We start from the raw sequence: 20,524 nt of genomic DNA on the forward strand, positions 1-20,524 counted from the left end.
CGTGGGCTTCTCATTGCGGTGGCTTTTCTCCGGCTCTAGACACACGGGCTTCAGTAGTGGTGGCGCACGGGCTTAGTTGCTCCACTGCATGTGGTATCTTCCCGGACCAGGGATCGAACCCGTGTCCCCTGGACTGGCAGGCGGATTCTTAACCACTGCACCACCAGGGGACGTTTGACACACATGGGTTCTTACTCTGCCTTTACCACCCTCTTGAGTGTGTTTGGGCAAGTGAGTTAATCTCTCAGTAATGCAGTGTCTTAAGCTGGAGGAAGAAAAATTCCATTCTAGAGTTGTGTTCTAGATTAGAGAAAATACGTGTAAAGCAACTAGTGTAGTATCCACTACATGTTAGGGGCTTGGTAAGTTATAGCTCTTATTGCACATAGTAGGCACTTTAGAAATATATAATGATTGATATGGAGACTGCAGTGCTTTGATCTTCAAAATTAACATGATTTTTATTCAAATTTCAATAATTAACGAACAATATGTATCCTGCGAAGCACTGGACTACACAAATTTCAAGTGAAATATGACTTGATCTCTGACCTTCAGAAAAGTCTCATCTAGTTGGGGAGATAAGAGGGATAGATATTAAGACTGTAGACAAATGATCTTGTTTTCCTTTTAGGTAAATGGAAGGATTTCCTTTTCCTGCCCTTTTGAAGTTAGGTGTTCATATGACTTGCTTTGGCTCATGAAACATGCATGCTAGTGATATATGTTAATTCCTGGGAAAAGCTTTAAGCACCAGTGCATAATTTGACCCAAAGCAGGTGTTGAGATGGAGTCTTTGTTAGTCTGGGTTGCTGGGTGATTACAATGAGCTACGCATCCCTACTGACCTATACTGGAAATGCAGAATGAGAAAGAAAGAAACCTGTTGTGTCAAACCACAGAGATTGGGGGTCATTTGTTATTGTAGTTTAAGGTGCCCTGTCCTCACCGAAACCACATGTAGAACAATCAGAGAACACAATCTAGGGTTGGTATCCCTTCCTTATCACAGCGGTAACAACATAACAATGAAACCAGGATAACATTCTAGGATAAGAGAGATGCAAAGAGATAGATATATCATCACTGTGTTGTAAATGAGTTGAAAAAACACCAAACATATCATGGCTTTATAAAAAATGTTTTTCAATCAACACATACATTTAATGAGCCACCATTTATGTTCAATGCTTGATGAATTAAAAATCTGGAGAAATTTTTCCAAAGATTATAAATTGACCTGAAAACACTTCTAGTGTGCTAAAATACCTCTTTCCCAGCTCTGGAACTTCACTAACATTTTCTTTCAAGGATTCTGTAAATTAGTAATCATGTTTCAATTGCAGTCCAAAAAGGTGCACAGTAGTTTAAGACTAAAGATGCTGATATAAAAAGACTAAATCATATTACCAGAATAGGATAGAGGCATACAGTGTATTACTAAAGAAAAAAAGTTTTAAGATGAATGTAAGTCTAAAATGGAAAATATGTTTGCTTTTAAAACTTTACACTAGCCAAACCCAGGATCCAAGTGCCATACTTTGCCCAAATAAACAGGAATATAAGAAACAACTCATTGACCACTGGTTCCTGGCTATATGTTTCTGAGAACTCACTTGCCCCTCAATTACTGAGCCTTTCTTAATCAGTAATTTTGATTCCTTCTATCACTCATTTAAATGCCCTTCCTTCCCTGACTCATTCTATCCTCACAGGCTTTGGAAGAAGGATGTAATGTTAGCATTCACTAGGGGTTTAATGACGGCCCTCTCAAGAATTTTCATCTTCTGGCATTCATACCAAACTGGGACATGAGGATTTTGTTTTTTCGTGGTGCCTCTATTCTTTCAGACCTGAATAAAATTGTTCAAATCTGTGCTTCACTAAATACAATGCAGAGCTCCAAAAGGGGGAAAAATATCCCACTTTGCAAAGACAAAATAATGATAAGGAATTTATTTTCAACTTTCCAAAGAAATGCATAATTCTCTTTAGAAGCTAAACTTGATTTTTTTAAGTGTAAAGTTTTTATAGAGTATACTTTAAATCTAGAATGCTAAAACAAGTCTAAACATAGTACCAAATTAATCTTAGAGTCCACACGTTTCAATTTATTCCCCTTTAACCCTCAATAAGATTTCTATTTTTGGTTGGATTTAGTCAAGTAAGTGTTGATGTCGTCCTTTACTCAGATAATCTTTTTCTTTTCTTTTTTTTCCCCATTGAATTGCCAGTAGGTGAGAATTTGCCCATACAAACATCAATTTCTTTTTTTCACTTCCATTCACTGACAGCCTTTTTGCATTCTCTTATCTTTCCTCTTCTCACACCACCCCCATCTGCCACCCCTTTCATCTGTTGAAGCGCCAAACCAAAAAGTTGTTGATTCCAAGGATGAGATTTGGACTGATTACAGGACTTTTAATACCCACTAATGGAGAAGACACCAATGATGAGGTTCCCCAAATTGGCAAGGTCAAGGAAAAGAGGGTGGAGTCAACTGGGCTGGATGAATGGGCTCTGGAAAGCATGGATTTTGATCTCCATCCTGGCCCTGCAAAGAGACAACCCTGCCCAGGGGCCAGTCCTGTTGCCTGTTTCCCCAGAGCTCTGCTCTTGCCCCTCTGTGGGGACCGAGGTTGCCCTGCCTCTCCCCTGCTAAGAGAGGCTGCTACTGCAGCCCATGTTCTTTCCAGACTCCTTTGCTTCTGTCTTCCCATTGGCTCCCCCTTTTATCCCTGAGGGTCCAGATTCCCTACCCCAGGCCCCTCGCTTCTCAGATGCCACCCTGGCCACAGCCTTGCTTAACCCGCAGTCCAGAGTTGGGAAGTGCAGCCCCTGCCTCTCTGTGTCAACCTTCCTAAGCCTCTTCCTGGAGTTGGGAACACGCTTTACTTAGGTACCACTGTCTCTGGTGAAACCACGCTCGGGGATGGATGAGGGAAGCCATCTGATTCACACTGAAGTGCAAATGGGATTCTGAGACTCCTCAGGAGATGCGTGTAGCCCTGGCAGGAGGCAGCGAGCAGCCTGAGGTCTGGGTCGTGGTCTTGAGGTTACGGGGTCGTGGTCCTGAGGTTACAGGGTTGTGGTGGTGGTGGGCTTTGGATCCGCCTGGCTCTGGTCTTGTTTCCACTGACCATCACCTTCTGACCTTCTTTCTTCTCTACACCATTAAGGAGTCTTCTAGTGAAGTTCCTTTGTTCACAGGAATTATTTCCAAGTGGCTGGGGAGGAGAAGTAAAAGGAATAAACTAGCAAACAAATTTCCCAATCTCCTGAATTTTTCTCCCAAGCTTATGAAAAGATAAATTGAAATACAAATGAAATCTACTTGTTCGGAAAATCATGACTGCATCTATCATCTTTAATTTTAATATTTAAATTGCCTTACACATACTCTATGCTTTTTTTCTTAAGTAGCAAAATTGTGGCTCAACCAGGGACTGGCTTAGCTATGAAACTATGAAACACTATAAAAGGACAGTGTAAAGTGCTCTTCTGGTGGCCCTTTTAGCCATGTGCAGGGCCCAGGTTAACTAAAGTTGGAGAAAATGGAAATGTTGACATTTCTTTAAACAATAAAAATTACAAGTGATTGCTAAAGTGCCACAAGCTGACATTTACAGAGATTGTTCACCGATTATATATATGAAATATCATAAGTAATTAGCTCATGGCAATTATCTGCCCCTTGTTATTTTGCTTTTAGAATATTTTTAAAGCTTAGGTTACTAAAATTTCAAATAATCCGGGGCTGTGCTGTCATGGGTCTTTATCCAGATGAATCGTGGTCTCTTGTAAACTGTCCTATGATCTGATTTCCACTGGGATAGCAGTTGTAAAAGGCCAGGGATTTTTGATGGATTTACACATATACTGTTTCAGTTAAGTTACCAAGGTTGACTTAACAGCCCTTTTCATCGGAGTCTTAAATACACTTGCCACCCAGTCTATTCCTACCATAGTCGAGGGGCTGGATGATGAGATTAAAAGGGGCTTGAGGTGGGGCCAGGAGGATTCTGCCTCTGTGAAATTTCCAATGTGAATTCCTTCTGCCGTCGGTGGTCTCAGTTAACTAGCTTGGTGGCATTTGTTGCTGGAAAGCTGACTTAAAGATATGTCAACACGGAGGCCGGTGCTGGAGCATTTTTCTTCTGGAAAGCCTCTTTCTGCTGATACCTTTCTGCAAGGAAGAGACACTTGGGAAGAAAGCTGGCAACTGGAATTTGGTTGTCCTGGAAGACATCGAAGCAGGGCAGCCTAGATCCTCCAGTTTGGTCTCTCTCCACTTCCCAAACCCAAAAGGAGATGGGCTGGCTTTCTTACGATTTGCTCAGCTCAGGCTGGAATCTTTACAAACACATATTAATGACACACCATTACTGGCTACATTTTCAATGAAGTTTAAATAGTCTGAGTTATGAAGATTAGTGAGAAATGCATGGATAATAAAGGTAAATGAGATTCATATTTAATTCCATAGCTCTAAACGACTGGTTTGATTGTCTCATTCACTTGGCAAACAATTTCGCTTCTAAATGTTATTTCAGCCACAGATATAATTTCTTTAACACAGCAGAAAGGAGGAGATTAAAATATGAGAGAGAGACAGCACTTGCCTTAGACTGGTTAATAGGCTCTGGCTGGTCCCCTGCCGCCATGCTTTAAAGCATCAAGACATGCTTTGCTATCCCGGCCTATATATAATGATACTTACTGGGTGCCAGGAAAACCTCTTTGATTAGTCATACTAAACCGCCACTTAGGTGGTGTGCATGCGATGAACCTACACACTATTTCCTTAATAAAGTCATAAATTTGGGGACTCTTAGAAGCAACATCCTTTTCTTTAAGGAGGTAGGAGGGGTAAGTTCACTGAGAGTTCTCTCACCCTTAACCTGCCATTCTCTCCCTAGCCCATTGGCTGTATGGGCCAAATCATAGACCAATTGGAATAAAAAAAAAAAATCTATGGAATTTCATCCGTAGGACCTGATGAGGCCAATGATTCAGACTAAATAAGCCGCCTTTGCAATGATAGCAGAAAGGGATGTGGAGGGTGGCGGGGCTTCGACATTTATCATAAGTTTTACTTAAGTTTTGCTGACATCACAGACACAGGGACCATTCCTTATTGCTTAGAGTCAGAAAGCATGATGATGGTTTTCTAGAAATACAAAATGGTATGAGTGCTCTGAGGTCTAATTCCCACCTTAAGGGAACCTCTAAATAATCTCACTTGTATTACTGAGGAATGCTTTTCTAAGGACTCTAGGAAGAAAATGCCTTTCCAGTTAGCGTCTAATCCTCAAAGTAAAACAAGTGAGTGAGTTGGCTTTTTCAATCACTCCACCCCCTCTCCTGTTTCTCTCCACGAAATGTTCCCATCAAGAGTATCTTTTCCTCCCATTTGGCATCTCTGAGAACAAAACCTCAGCTCTGAGTAATCATGACGTGCAAATAGAGCTTTGAACTCACTATGAGTATGGGAAACCGGGAGAACTATAAAGTACTCCTCAACCCCATGGTCGAAAACGACAGCATTCTTTAAAACTCCGCATGAAATTCAATCTAATTCTTCCTTTCTCAGATTACAGGATCCTTGGTGTAAAATATTACATTTTTTAGCAAAAGTGCAGAGTCAATCTATCATAGTGCACCTCCAGGAGAGATTTATTACAGATCACTTTCTAAAAATGGTGTGTTCGCTCTGCATATGTAGGCCATATTCATCTTATTATTATCCAGTTGAAAAATTCCCACTGTATGCAACGCCTGAGAAATAAGAGTGGGCAAGCCTACAGAATATGACACTTATGCTAATCTGTGCCCTGCTGTGGAAAAACATACACAAGGATTCCATTACCGCGTTCATTAGGCTGCAGCACACTCCATCCTGAATAGGGATTATGAACCACAATAGACCGAAAGCAGTTGATTGAGCCCACTTAGCCAAATCGCTCTGACATTGGCCAAATACGTTGGCACCGTGAAGAGCATCAGCTCAGACTTTGCAGAGGATGTTACTTGCTGAAAGTTTGTTCTTCCCTGAGACTGTCACGTAAGTCAGCTCTTGGCATATGCCGTTAGCTCAGATGGTGAAAGCCGGAACCTGCATTATATTTATGATTGGAATCTGGAAGAACTATTTGAGAGGTAAAACCCAACTCTGTCCGTGCACCTGTTGTGTGGTGCCTCTTACCCTCCCCATCCACACCTCTTTCCTGATTATATTCAGAGCATGAGTTGTGTGCTGATAAAATTGTGGAGCTAGCAAAGAAATTAGAGTCAGATGGAAATGCCAGTTCAGTGATCAGCTTGCCCCAGTCTCCTCTCTCTGGTTTTCTGGGCTACTGGACGCAGCTGCTGCCTATGAGCCCCGATCTTTCTGCAGGGGCAGAAATATTTGCCACTGGTGAGCTAAAAATATTTTAAAATATTGTCAGAAATAATCAAGAAAGGAAGACAAGTTACTGCTCAGGAGATGTTATGGAATCTGGCTATGTAAGCAGAGGAAAAAGATTTAAATCAAGTCCATGTATGTCATTAAGAAGATAATAATAAAAACCTTCTGTGTGAAACAGGCTTTCGGCCTTGGGTTGAAACTTTTATCTAGGTTTTTCTTTTTCAGTTCGGGAGTTTACCAGGAAGTTGTTAAGAGTAGTTGTACCCAACACCTTGATTTATATCACTGATGCGTTTCTGAAAAGCGACAGAAAAATCAAAGTTTGTTTTTGTTTTTGAATCTCCTGTGTGCTCCAGGGAGGCTCTTTTGGCCAAAGTAACTCAGCCCTGAATCCTTACTTGTGTGTAAAGTGAAGGATATAATCTTATGCTTGAAAATGCAAATAATAACTGCTGAGTTTATTATCTGTCTGCTATGTTCCAAGTTTACCTTCCTGGGCTTTCCACAAGTGGAACTGTTGAACTGAAATGACCACGGCTTTTTCCCCCCCCTCTTGAGAAAGTGGAAATGTGGGAGGATGGCGAGCCTCATTTTTCTTCGCATGCTTAGGGTTGCGTCATGTGTTTTGGAAAGGCATAACTAACCTCTTGAGCTTTCTAATCACAGACCCCAACAATACCAGCTTATGATGCCCATAAATCCAGGGGAGGACATATGGACGGTACCTGGGCACCCTGCCTGCTTCCACAGCAGAGCGGGGCCATCCCTGAGAAGCCGCGGCTGCCGCTGTGCTCCTGATGCTGTTACCATTTTGGAAGTCTGTCCCGCACTTGACCCCGCCAGCAGCTCTCCGACAGAACCAGACACATGTGGACAGTGGAAAAGAAGAACTCCGGGAGAGGTTCTGGCATTTTCCTCTTCCACGGGATGCAGCTCCACAGCCCCGCTTTTCTAGACCATCCTCTTCATGGAGTCCTGCCTGCATCTTCCTGCTCCCTGAGATACCGGGACGCATCAAACAGGTTGAAGGAGGCTGTTTGCTTGCCAGGGGAGCATGGCCCTTTGCACTGCGATTGTAATACAATCTTTCCTCTCTGGGGCTGCGAATGCTACAGTGCAAAACCGTGTTTGAAAACCTCTTTTATCATTCATCGTCTCCAGACTGAAATCATTTTTGACAACCTCTGCAGAAAACAAGCAGCTTTCTGGCTACTGGCGAGTCGATTAAAGGGAGGAAACACATGTTCACCGTCAGACGAAGCCCCTGGAGAAAGCATTGACAACCTTTTAACCCGCTTTCCCAGGGAAAGGGCCCAAATGTTTCTCTGGAACAAAATCACCACATTGCATGAAGCATCTTTTCATTTCATGTATCTTTTAATTTCTTCCTAAAATGAGACACGTAAAAATAATAATCCCCAGCACCTCCATTTTTATTTTGGATGTGAACACATCTGTTTTATACCCTCCCCGGGAAGACAGGGAAAAGAGTATCATTAACGAAGGTCTTTTATGAACTAACCCCTCTCTTTTATTTTTTTTCACTGTCTGACCACAGTTTAAATACCAACACACTGACAAGTTCACTCACCTCATATAGTGACTCCTCAAAACCAGCCAAGAAGCCACAGGAGTGAGATTTTCTGAACAGTAGGAAGGCCTGACTAGACGGAATTATTAACAAACTGAGAATAAGACTGGACCATGGAAACATTTGTGCATTTCAAGATCCTGATCCAGAGATACCCATCCATTACTTCTGCATATGTTGTCAAGCAGAGTTATTTCCATAGGATGGAATGAGAAGCAACCAGTGTGAGAGATGGAAGGTTCCATACACAGTTGAACACGAGTGCTAGGTATGTGGGTTTGCTTCTAAAAAAAAAAAAAAAGTAATAGCTGTTTTAAAATGCCAGTCCTGTAAGTCCTGTAATCATCACAATTACAAAAGTCTCTAGCACTCAATTCCTTAACCTATAACCTTAGTATTTTTTTACCCCAGTATCACTGGTCTGGGTGGTTTGGTCTATTATGAGAAAATGATCTCCCTCACCCCTTCCCTCCTCAAAATTGCATATTTGCTTTTACAGCCAAAAGGCAGGGTGGGAGGTGGGGGTTAGGGGGACCAGCTTTAAAGTTGCTGCCTGGGAGGTTGGCTGGGAGAGGAGGCCACGTGGGAACTGCCAGGAGCATGGAGGGTGTCTCAGATGAAAGACAGAGAGGAGCAGCTCCACCCATGTGAACTGACACATGCGCCTCGTCTCTGCCATATTTTACCAGACCTCTTTGGTTTTGTTGTTGTTGTTATTCATTGCTTTTAAATTGATTTGTATTTATTTAATTATTTTTAAAATTAAGGTGAAATTTGAATAATATAAAATGAATATTTCAGAGTGAACAACTTAATGACATTTAGTACAATTCACAATGTTGGGTAACAGCCACCTCTATCTAGTTCCAAACATTTTCATCACCCCCCCAAAAAAATTTTGTATTCATTACACAGTTAATCCCCATTTCTCCCATCTCTCAGCCCCTGGCAACCACCAATTCACTTTCTATTTCTATGAATTTACCTGTTCTGGATATTTTCTATGAATAGAATCATACAACATGTAACTCTTTGTGTCCAGCTTCTTTCACTTAGTGTGATATTTTTGAGGTTCAGTCACATTGTAGCTTTCATAAGTTACATAAGCTTCATCTTTTTTATAGGTGAATTAACATTCCATTTTATGTATATACAATAATTTGTTTATCCCTTCATACATTAATGAACATTTGGACTGGCTACTGTGAATAGTGTTGCTATGAACTTTCATGTACATATATTTGAGAACAAATTGAAAATAGGTGTCTTCAATGCTTTGGGGGAGATACCTAGGAGGAGAATTGCTAGGTCATATGGTAATTCTATGTCTCAATTTGTGAGGAGCTGCCAAACTGTTTTCTACAGTGGCTGAGCCATTTTATATTCCCACCAGCAATGCACAGTTTCCTAGAGGACATGAAGCGGTATCTTGCTGTGGTTTTGATTTACATTTTCCTAATGACTAATGATGGTGAGCATCTTTTCAAGTGCCTGTTGGCCACTTGTATATTTTCTTTGGAGAAATGTCTATTCAAGTGCTTTGCCCATTTCCAAATCGTTTGTCTTTCTGTTGTTGAGTTATGAGAGTTACTTATATTTTCTGGATACTAAGACTCTTATCAGATACATGATTTGTACATATTTTCTTGCATATTGCAGGTTGTCTTTCCACTTTCTTGATAATGTCCTTTGATGCATAAAATTATTAATTTTGAGTAAGTCCAATTTAACTATTTTTATTCCTGCTTTGGAGGTGTCATACCTAAGAATACATTGCCATATTCAAGGTTTTGAAAATTTATCCCTATAGTTTATTCTAAGAGTTTGATCATTTTAGCTCTTCTATTTAGATCTTTGATCCATTTTGAATTAAGTTCTGTATATGGTGTGAGGTGGGGGTCCACCTTCATTCTATTGCATGTGGATATCTAGCTGTCCCAGCACACTTTGTAGAAAATTCTATTGTTTCCCTATTGAATGGTTTTGTCACTCTTGTTGAAAAGCAATTGACCGTAGATGTACAGAGTCTCAATTCTATTCCATTGGTCTATATGTCTATCCTTATGCCAGTACCATACTTTTTTGATCCCTATAGCTTTGTAATAAGTTTTGAAATTCAGAAGTGTGAGTCCTCCAACTTTCTATTAACCTTCTTGTTGAGTGTATCATAATGAGCCTATAATTCAGGCCGAGATCTTTCACTCCTTCTCTGCTTGCCTTCCCTTTCAGTTATAGACCTGAAACTCAAATATATCTCCAAACACATTATCTTTAGCATATCATTAAAAAAAAATCCTTGACCCTTTAAAATCTTACCACCAACCAGTAGTTCTTCATTAGAGATCCTTTCTGTGTTCTCATAACTCTAAAGTGTTATTTGCCAAGAAGTGACTTCAAGAGCAGTTGACTTTCTGTTACTTGATAAATGTGTGCCCTAATTTTTTTCTAACATTACTCTTGAATTGCTTCCCTGAATGTCTTCAAAGACACATTACTGGTGTTGGTCACTAGGAACCTGCAAATATACTGATGGCTGTTTGGAGAATGAACCATGCTGTAATATTTCTACTATAATATTACCTTCTGCTCTCCCTTCTGTCAGACAAATTGGGTATATCCCAGTTTCTAAGCTGAGCTTAGTAAAAGGTTCCTGGCTATATATCACACCAAGTCCTGTAAATATGTGACATGCGTACGCCTCTGTGTTCTGGGTCTCCACTTGACTTTGCATGGACAGACCTGAAGGGGGTCTTGTCTTTATTTCTGTCAGGTCATTTGTGTCTCCAGAATTTACATACTCCTCCACCTAGAAAGGCACTGAGGGGCAACGTTTTATCTCTCATACATTGATGATGACTGAAATTACTCATAAAGGGTAAACCTCTTCCATAGTGAAAAATCAGCTTTAAATAAAGGCTTAAAACACTGCGTGAGAGAAATAGCATATTGGTTTGAGGGAAAAACAGAATAACTTTGACCACATAGGATACTCTAAGCAGAAGTAACATTATATCATCCAATCCCTGGTTTCACCCAAGGAAATGGGGACCAGAAAACTGGAGTATTCTGTGCCCTTCATAACTGTATTAGTTGGTGAACATACAATGTTTTCAATGAGAGACAGATCAAAGAGAAAGTCAGTTCAGAGGGAGCACCCAAGAATTCAAATCCCTACAGGTAGTTCAAATCCCTGCAGTGAAATGACTGACTTAAACCTTAGCAGAGGTTAGCTTGGCAAACGAAGAAGAGATGGCCCACTGCAAGAGATGGCCCACAGGGCCAGTACACTGGAGGATCTGGACCCAATTCCAAACTCAGTGATGCTGAGTGAGGTCTGGTGGCTGGTGCTTCTTTTGATTATTTTTAGAAAAACCACCTAGTAAGTGAAATTTGATAAAGTGGCAAAGGTTGGGAGAGGCCAAAGTGATGGGAAAGGCCTTTACGAGGGTATGCTTGGACTTTTGGTGAACTTATTTTTTTCTCCCTAGCTTTTTGAAAAATAAAATGTCATTTTTATGATAACATAACAATGGCTATTGGCTAAGTATTTACTATATGCTTAAAACTGTGCTTGGTTCCTGAAAACTACTATAAAAACTATGACGATATATTAATTCCCAATCTACAGATGAGGCAACTAAGGTACAGAGGTTAGGACAGTTGTCCAAGAAAGCACAGCTTATAAGTGGTAAAGCCATCTTTGGGGACTAATATAAGTAATATATGCTCATGGTAGAAAAAATGGAAAATGGAGAAAAAGTATAAAGATGGAAATAAAAATCAACCATAATGTCACCGTTCATAAATAACCCAAATTATCTCTTTTGACCAAGATGGGTTTGCATTGAGCTCCAGAATGTCTAAGCTGTAGATAAGATCTGTGTGCAGCAGTCTCATGGTTATGCCTGGGAGTCTGTGCTATTTTGTTTCTTCTTTTCTGTTCTCAATTTTTCCTTTTCCTTCTGCCTTTCTTACCCTTCAGTCCCAGTCTTCTCTTTATAGTACCTCCTTAACGCGGAGGCTGAAAGGAGGGTTCCCAGAAGGTGGCAGGGAAGGCACTGAGCTTCTCCCCGCCTTTGCTGTACTCCAGGGTGCTTCAGAAATTCCTTCCCACCCTTGCAGTAGTCTGTCCCCGAGCTCCCTGGCCCTGGTTGGCCCTTCGATAAATGATGTGTAGGCTGTAAAAGATGTACTGACAGGGCTGGGCATGCATGTTTACAAGCAACAGACGGTGGAAGTAAACACAGCCAAACCATCTTTCATCCATAACACACAGTATTGATTCTTCTCTAGTTAAAACAGTCACAACAGTCCTTGTTGTCATGCCCTTGTTTCTCATCTTTCATATTTTAAATAGGAACCAGCTTGCCTGGTAAGAACCCAGCCATTCTCTTTCATCCCTGGCCCTTCCTCCCAGTTGAAGGATGTCACTTCTCAGGGCTCTTTTGGAGTCTTTGGCACTTTTCTGATGGGAAGATCTCCACTCTTGTCAATCTCCATTAAATCTTCAGGCTGCAGGCTTCCTTAGCCAAGCAAAGGGTGACTCATGGGCCCTGGCACTGACCCCCATCACAGTCACCATAACTGCGAGCTTGAGGCGTCCGTTCCTGTTATTCCTCCTTGTTGACTGTCATTTGAGTTAACAGCCGGACTTAACGATCTGGGAGATTTCTTCAACAGCAGGGGTGCCACAGGCTCTGCCTTGTCATCCCCTTGTCCCCTGGCGGCCCAGAGAGAGCCAGCCGTCATGGGGGGAGGGCAGAGTTTCTGTCCCAGGTTGGGAGCAGGAGTGGAACAGTTGGTCTCCAGCTCCTTTGGAGAATAAATGGTCCTGGGTGGAGACCCAGGAAAGGCATCTGCACCCAGATCTTTTTAGGAGACTGGAAACGATGGACAAAAATGTGAAAAAGAAATGAGTTTCCTGTTTGATGCATAAGCAAATAGGAAGAGTCCCTGAGGAATGGGGTTATCTGCTTATGAAGTCTTCTTGGTGGTTTGGCAGGCTGGAAAGTACATTAGGAACAGAGTCATGGCGTCCCTGCCACTAACTGGCTTTGTGGCCTTAAACAAACACTGAACATTTCTGGCTTTCAGTTTTCTCTTCTATGAGAGGAAAAGATACCACCTGTGAGCAGTTTTAGCATTCCTGGAGGATGGAGGAAAGGAAGGGAGGAGATAGAGGGCTCTGGATGCCATAATCCTCTAAACTGCAACTATTTTATGTATAGTTTCTAGGCCCTGGGGATATATTGGTGAATAAGAGAGATAAAATCCATAACTTTAAGGAGTTTAGGTTAACGTCTTAGTGAGATGTACATAAACAAACAAATGTATAATGTAATGTCAAGAAGTAGCAAGTGAAATGCAGAAAGAGAGAACTGTTTCTAAGATTGACTGCCCCTAAGAGTTGGGTATTTGGAGCCATCTCTGGGGCATGTAGAGCTCAGAGCAAATCGTATTATGTGTCCCCCTATTTCCACACCTTCCACCCAGCAGACATTTTGATAAATCAAAGAGAGACTTGAGAGCAAATCGGTAGCATATAATGATCATACAGGCTGAGCACATATGATTATAAGTGTGCAACTGATCCATCTACTTTTCTTGGGGACCAGAACAAGTGGAGATCAGTGATTTCAGACTGAAAGTATAGGAGCTTCACCGGTCAGCCTATAGATAGCTCCACTTTTTGCTAAGGACTGCCTTTCTGAGCCACTGACTTATATAAAGTCCCCAAGGCTTGGCACCTGAGGCAACTACCCATATTCCATGACTGTTTATCATTGGGGTTAGATTAACAAGTTTTGATAGCTCAGGTCAAATCCATAAATTTGAGTAGAAATAGCCATGTGTATTATTATCAGGAGGCAAAATATGTTGAAGATTGGAAGTGCCTTTAATTCGTGTCTCCCAATCTTCATTTTATAGCTAAAGACATCGAAGGGCACTGAAGTTGGAGGAACAAAGCCTAGATCACACAGTCGCTTGGCTCTGTTGGAGCTAAGTGACTCCAGGCCTGGGCTGCTGAGATTATGGGCACCACTCAGCCGTGGTCCTGGCTATTGGCTTATATAGCAGTTACACAAATAGTTAGAATCAAAGTGTTTTCGTAGGTGGCTGGTCTGCTAAATTATCCAACAAGAATCAGTAGCTATTCACCCAGGCTTGCATCTCTAATACTCCCCTAATTTAATTCTCTTCTGGTTATTCTCACCAGGGCTATTTGTTCCTCTTTACGATAGAATCTAAATTATGCATTCAGTCCCAGCTCATGAGTAGAACAGGGATCTGAGGCATCGAAGAATAACATGGCACTCACCTGATACAATTGTACTATAAAGATTTTCCATTTAAATGATGCAGAAAGTAAAAAAAAAAAAAAGCCTCTGGATGAATCAGACACAGCAGGCAGCCATGATTTCCACCTCTTCAGTTTATGGAGTTGAACACTTTAAATATGCAAAACAAGCCCTATTGAGATTATCTGTGCTTGGAAGGCTCCTAATTTTCTCTCTAACTGAAAAAAGAGATATGGATCTGCAGGAGGAAAATGAAGGTCTACTGTAAAGGATTATATGGACTGCTGAGTTTAAATTCAGAAAACAATCCCTTGTATGTAGATGATGCTTTATGGTTTAGAGAACACTTTCACGTGGTCTCTTCAGTCCTCAGAATAGCCTGAGGATATTTCTAGGGTTATCAGCGGCACAGAGAAGTGCCAGAAACATTTTTCAGAGATACAAGAGGCACACAGCAGAGGTTGAAGCCTAGAATTACAGGATTTTCACTTTTAGAGAAAAGGCCTCAGAAATTGTTTAGTTAAACAACCCTCAAACCCATCAGCACCAGTAATTGTTTTACAATATCTCTGAGAACTTTGGCTATCTAGTCTGTACATGAGTGTCTTGGAGATGGTTGTTCAGAATCCCACAGAGCAGTTCATTCCATTCAAAACAGTAGTTCAAGTTATTAGACTGGAAAAAAATTTGAGCTCAAATCTTTCTCTTTGTGGCTTTTACTCACTGGTCCTGACTAGGGTATCAGGTGTCTTGCAGGTTAGGAATACCTCTCTGTTCCTTTTCACACCACACACAGGGTAGCCTCGAAAAGGCAGTAGCATGACCTCTTCACATATATTAATTATTTGTTTTTTGCTTTCCATAAAAACGAACCCAAATTTTTGCAATAAATTCGAAAGGCTGGGATGCTACATCTGGTGGCCAAATTTTCTTGGGTTGGCTGGTGTCTCACCTTTAGAAACACCCTGCTGAGATGGTTTCGCTCACCTCCAAGCTTCGTACCTGGATAGGGGAGAAGAAAGGAGAACAGCAAGGAGATGGAGGCCGAGTTAAGTAGACAGATAAAATGATGCCGTTGGGTGTCATTCAGGAACTCAGTTGATGCAGATGTCACTCCCTCTTCCTTGAAACTTTCTTTGCTTGGTTTCCAATACAACACTTTCTTGGTTTTCCCTCTACCTTTCTCAATTTCCGTTGTTAGTTTCTCCTGTTACCCCCGACCTCTTACCGGTAGAGCGCCCCAGGGTTTAGTCCGTTGTCCTTGCCTCTCCCTATACTCACTTCCTTAGGGATTTCTTCTAGTTTCATGGTTTTAAACACTATGTGCTGGTGACTTCCCCCAAATTATAACTTCATTCCAGACCTCTCTCTTAAACTCCAGACATGTATACCAAGCTCCCTACTTAACATTTCCTCTGGGATGTCCAATAAATACCTCTGTCCAAAACTGAACTCCTGATCTTACCCTAAAACATGCACCACTCGTAGCCTTCCCCATCTCCATTGATCTTTCAGTTTCCCAGGTCACAAAACCTTGAAGTCATTGTTTACTTCTCTTCTCTCCAAGCCAACATGAAATCTGTGAGCAAATCCTTCCATGTGTATCTAGAATCTGGCCCCTCCTCCACATCTTGTTCTATGTCACCATCATTTCTCGCTTGGAATATTTCAATACACACCGAGACACTTTGCCTGCTCCTACATGGGTCTCCCTAGTCTGCTTTTAACAAAGCAGCCACTATGGTCTTCTTGAAATATTAAATCAGATCATGTCACTTCTGCTCAAAACTAGTAAAAGTCAAAGTCTTTCCATTAATTTATGTGATTTGGCCCTGAATTACCTACCTTCTTGCTTCCTCTCCAGCTTCTCTTCTCTCACTCATTCTCCTCCAGGCATACTTACCTCCTAACTAACTCTCCCTCAGCATCTTCAAGTATTTGCTCCAGTGTCACCTTGTCACTGAAGCCGACCACTCCTCCAAGCAGTGCACACACATCCTGCACTCCGATCTCCTCACTTGACTCTATTCTCTTTTCTATGTTATTTCCAATACGCCTAACAATTGCTTATCTATTATGTTTACTGCTTGTCGCCTTTCTCCACTAGAATGTAAACTCCACAAGGGCCATAATGTTCATCTGATTAATTCATTTATGTATCTTGGCAATGAGAACAGAGCCTGGTCCATAGGAGACAATCAATAAATACCTGTCGAATAAAGCAATTAATGAATAAATGAACAAAGATTTTGTGAACCAAAAGCAAGAGGGTCCGATTTTGCTGTTGCTATATATGATCATTAATAACTGCAATGAAATATCTGGATAAAAAGTAGATGTATTCTTATTACAGTGCTGTTTATTATGTGTTGCTTAACCATTCCATGCTTCCCCAACCGGGGTTCAAGTGTTCTCAGGTGAATATGGCAGTGTGCTTGGGACACCAAAAGCCTAATATAAGTATGGCACATCTCCCTTTGGTTTCTCATTTTCTCAAGTTTTGGGTAAAAATATTTCTTTCCTATAAGTACACACATAAAAAAATAGAATACAAACTTTGCATGAATCCTAAAGAGGAAATCCAAGATTTCATAGAAATAGCTCTGCTCTAGATTCCTCCATCACGTTTGCTTTCCTCTGCCCTAAATGGTAATTTACGGAAAATGCTGAATCATATTTTAATATTAAGCCCAAATCTCAACTGAGAAGTTTTCCCTATGAAGGGATTTACTTCGCAAAGCATCTTATTCTCATTCCTATGGATCACAAAGCCTCCTATCAACACCATTATCTTAATATCCTCTTGGGACCATTCCTGCTATAGGAAACCAAGGCTGCACCAAGGGCTGAACACCATCCAGCAACTCAGTGAAGGAGAAAACAAGCTACTCTACTGCAATTGACCAAATGTTAAGCATTCTGAGTCTCATACAGAATTCATGTCTGATTCTTTAAACTTTTTCCCATCTGAAAAAAATTAAAGGTCTTTTATTTTTTTATTAATTTATTTTTATACGATTTTTAAAGGCTATACTCCATTTACAATTATTACCAAAAATTGGCTATATTCCCCGTGTTGTACCATATATCCTTGTGACCTATCTTACACCCAATAGTTAGTACCTCCCAGTCCTCCACCTCTATATTGTCCCCCCCTGCCCTCCCCACTGGTAACTGCTAGTTTGTTCTCTTAATCTGTGACTCTGCTTCAAACTAGTTATATTCACTAGTTTGTTGTACTTTTTAGATTCCACATATAAGTGATATCATACAGTATTTGTCTTTCTCTGTCTGACTTATTTGACTTAGCATAATGCCCTCCAAGCCCATCCATGTTGGTGCAAATGGCAAAATTTCATTCTTTTGTATGGCTGAAGAGCCCATCTGAGTAGTACTCCATTATATGTATACACCACATCTGCTTTATCCATTCATCTGTTGATGGACACTTAGGCTGCTTCCATGTCTTGGCAATTGTAAATAATGCTGCTAGGAACATTGGGGTGCATATATCTTTTTGAATTAGTGTTTTTGTTTTTGTTTTTGTTTTTGGATATAGGCCCAGGAGTGGAATTGCTGGATCACATGGTAGTTTTATTTTTAGTTTTTTAAGAAGCCTCCACACTGTTTTCTGTAGTGGTTACACCAAGTAGTGAACTACACTGGTAGTTCTATTTTTTGAAACACCTTTTAAATCTCCATCACATAAAGAAGCCACACAAATTGTGAATTAAAGCAAAGGTTTTTGAAGGTGGTGAATTTGGCTGCAGGTGTAGGTGCAGTGAAACAGTCATTTTCATACACTGCTTTTTTTTTTTTTTTTAACATCTTTATTGGAGTATAATTGCTTTACAATGGCGTGTTAGTTTCTGCTGTATAACAAAGTGAATCAGCTATACATATACATATATCCCCATATGTCCTCTCTCTGGTGTCTCCCTCCCACCCTCCCTATCCCACCCCTCTAGGTGGTCACAAAGCACCGAGCTGATCTCCCTGTGCTATGCGGCTGCTTCCCACTAGCTATCTGTTTTACATTTGGTAGTGTATATATGTCCATGCCACTCTCTCACTTCGTCCCAGCTTCATACACTGCTAGTTGATGTTCCTACAGTTTCTTTTTGTTGCAAAACAACCATCCCATGACAATCATTTTATCATCTCTTGGGGTTTCTGTGGGTCACAGGTTTGGGCAGGACACAGCAGGAACACTTTGAACCAGGCCGAAGTCTGGAATCATCTGGACATCTCCACTCATACATCTGGTGGTCAACACTGTTTGTTGGCCTGGACCTTAGCTGAGTTGTGGCCTCTCCATTGTGGGTTCTTGTGTGGCCTCACTGCTGTGGAGGGGGCATTTTCTTTTAAACTCTTTAGTTTTGGTATAACACACATACTTGCAGTGAGAAAAATCTCAAGTGTACATATGTGTGAGGTTTTAACAAAGTGAACGGTGATGTAACTAGATATATCACTGTGTATCATGTTCAAGATCAAGATCAAGATACAGAACATTAACAGCAAACACAGAAGCCCCCCTTGTGCCTTAATTCCAGTCATAACCCCCAAAGGTAGCCACTCTAAAGATGTCTAACACCGTAATTTAATTTTACCTTTTTTGAATTTTATATAAAAAAGATATATGCACATGATGCTTTAGTGTCTGGCTTCTTTAAACTTGTGTCTGTTGCTGTGACATGTGGCAGAAATGTATTCTTTTTTACGACTGTTTAGTATTCTGTTATATAAGTACACCATAACTTTTTTTTTTTCATTTTAAGACACTGAGGTCTACTTTGATTGTTTTCAGCAATGTTTATAGCTTTCAAAGTAAATAGCTTACACATACCATTTGTTAAATTTATTCCTGAATAATTTCATATGTTTTGTAAAATTCAGTTGGCTATGGCATTGTACTTTAAAAGTACATTGTACTTTCATTTTCTAAATATTTGCTGCCAATAAATCAAATACAATTGATTTTCACATATTGACCTTGTATCTTGTGGCATTGCTGAATTCTCTTAGTTTTATAAGATTTTTGAAATTCCTTTTGATTTTCTTTCATAAAAATAATTTTGTAATCTATGAAAAAAATAGTTTTACTTTTTTCTTAATTTTAATGTCTTTTATATTTATTTATTTATTTATTTGCCGTGGTGAGAACAGACCTTCTTTTTCTCTCTTTTATGGAAAACGTATTTAATGTTTTACCAATAATTATGATGCTAGCTGTAGGTTGGTTTTTAAATATGTGTATGTATCTATGTACACGCACACCCCCCCACACACACCCACACACCCACACACCCCACACAGTCTTTATCATATTGAGGAACTTTCCTTCTAGTCCTTGTTTTCGAGAGTTATTATAATGGAAGGACATTGAATCTTGTCAAAAACTTTTTCTACATCTATTGAGATTAACATATGTTTTTCTACTTTACGCTATTAATATGGTAAATTACACTGACTAATTTTTGAATGTTAGGCCAACCTTGCATTCCTGGTATAAACCCCATTTGGTCAGGATATATTATCCTTTTTATATATTATGGAATACATTTTGCTAATAGTTCAAAAATATTTTTTCATCTCTGTTCCTGAGAAATATTATCCTGTGATTTTTTTTTTTTTTTTTTTGGTAATGTTCTTATCATCCTTTGGTATCAGGTTTATGCTGGGTTCATAAAATAAATTTGGAATTGTTCTCCCCCCTTCATTTTTTGAAAAGTTTAGGGAGTTTTGTATTATTTCTTATTTACATGTTTGATTGTACTTAGTAATTAAGCCATCTTGGCCTGGTGTTTTCTCTGTAGAAAGGTTTTTAATTTCAAATGCAATTTCTTTAACGGAAATGGGACAAATCATTTGAGCCAGTTTTCATAAACTGTATTTTTAAGAAATTTGGCCATGTCATCTAAGTTGGCTCTATTCATTGGCAAACATTTTTCATAATATGTCCTAATTATTTCTTTAATGTCTGTAAGATCTGTGGCAATGTTCCTTTTGTCATTCTTGAGATCGGTAATTTGTTTTCTCTATTTTTTATTTTATTCTACTTATTTTATTTTACTTTTGACTAGTTATATATCAACTTTGTTGATCCTTTAAGAATCTAAATTTTGACTTTGTTGATTTTTGCCATTATTTGTCTGCTTTCTATGTCATTAATTTCTCCTTTTATCTATTTAATATCGCTTTTAAAATACTTTTTGGTTTAAT

General features: G+C 40.0%; 2 long non-coding RNA genes across 4 annotated transcripts in view; both read left to right on the forward strand.

The window, feature by feature from the left end:
* The window catches only part of LOC309611737, a 274,615-nt gene that overhangs the window by 40,716 nt on the left and 213,375 nt on the right, over positions 1–20,524 (forward strand). The window lies entirely within an intron of this gene.
* Positions 171–20,524, forward strand: part of LOC309611730 — a 47,210-nt gene continuing 26,856 nt past the window's right edge. For all 3 annotated transcript variants that reach the window (XR_014234700.1, XR_014234701.1, XR_014234702.1), the window contains exon 1: positions 171–8,268. This is a non-coding gene — a long non-coding RNA (uncharacterized lncRNA). The remainder of the gene's footprint in view (positions 8,269–20,524) is intronic.

Source organism: Balaenoptera borealis (genome assembly GCF_965194805.1).
Source record: "Balaenoptera borealis genome assembly, chromosome: 15".
NCBI lineage: Eukaryota > Metazoa > Chordata > Mammalia > Artiodactyla > Balaenopteridae > Balaenoptera > Balaenoptera borealis.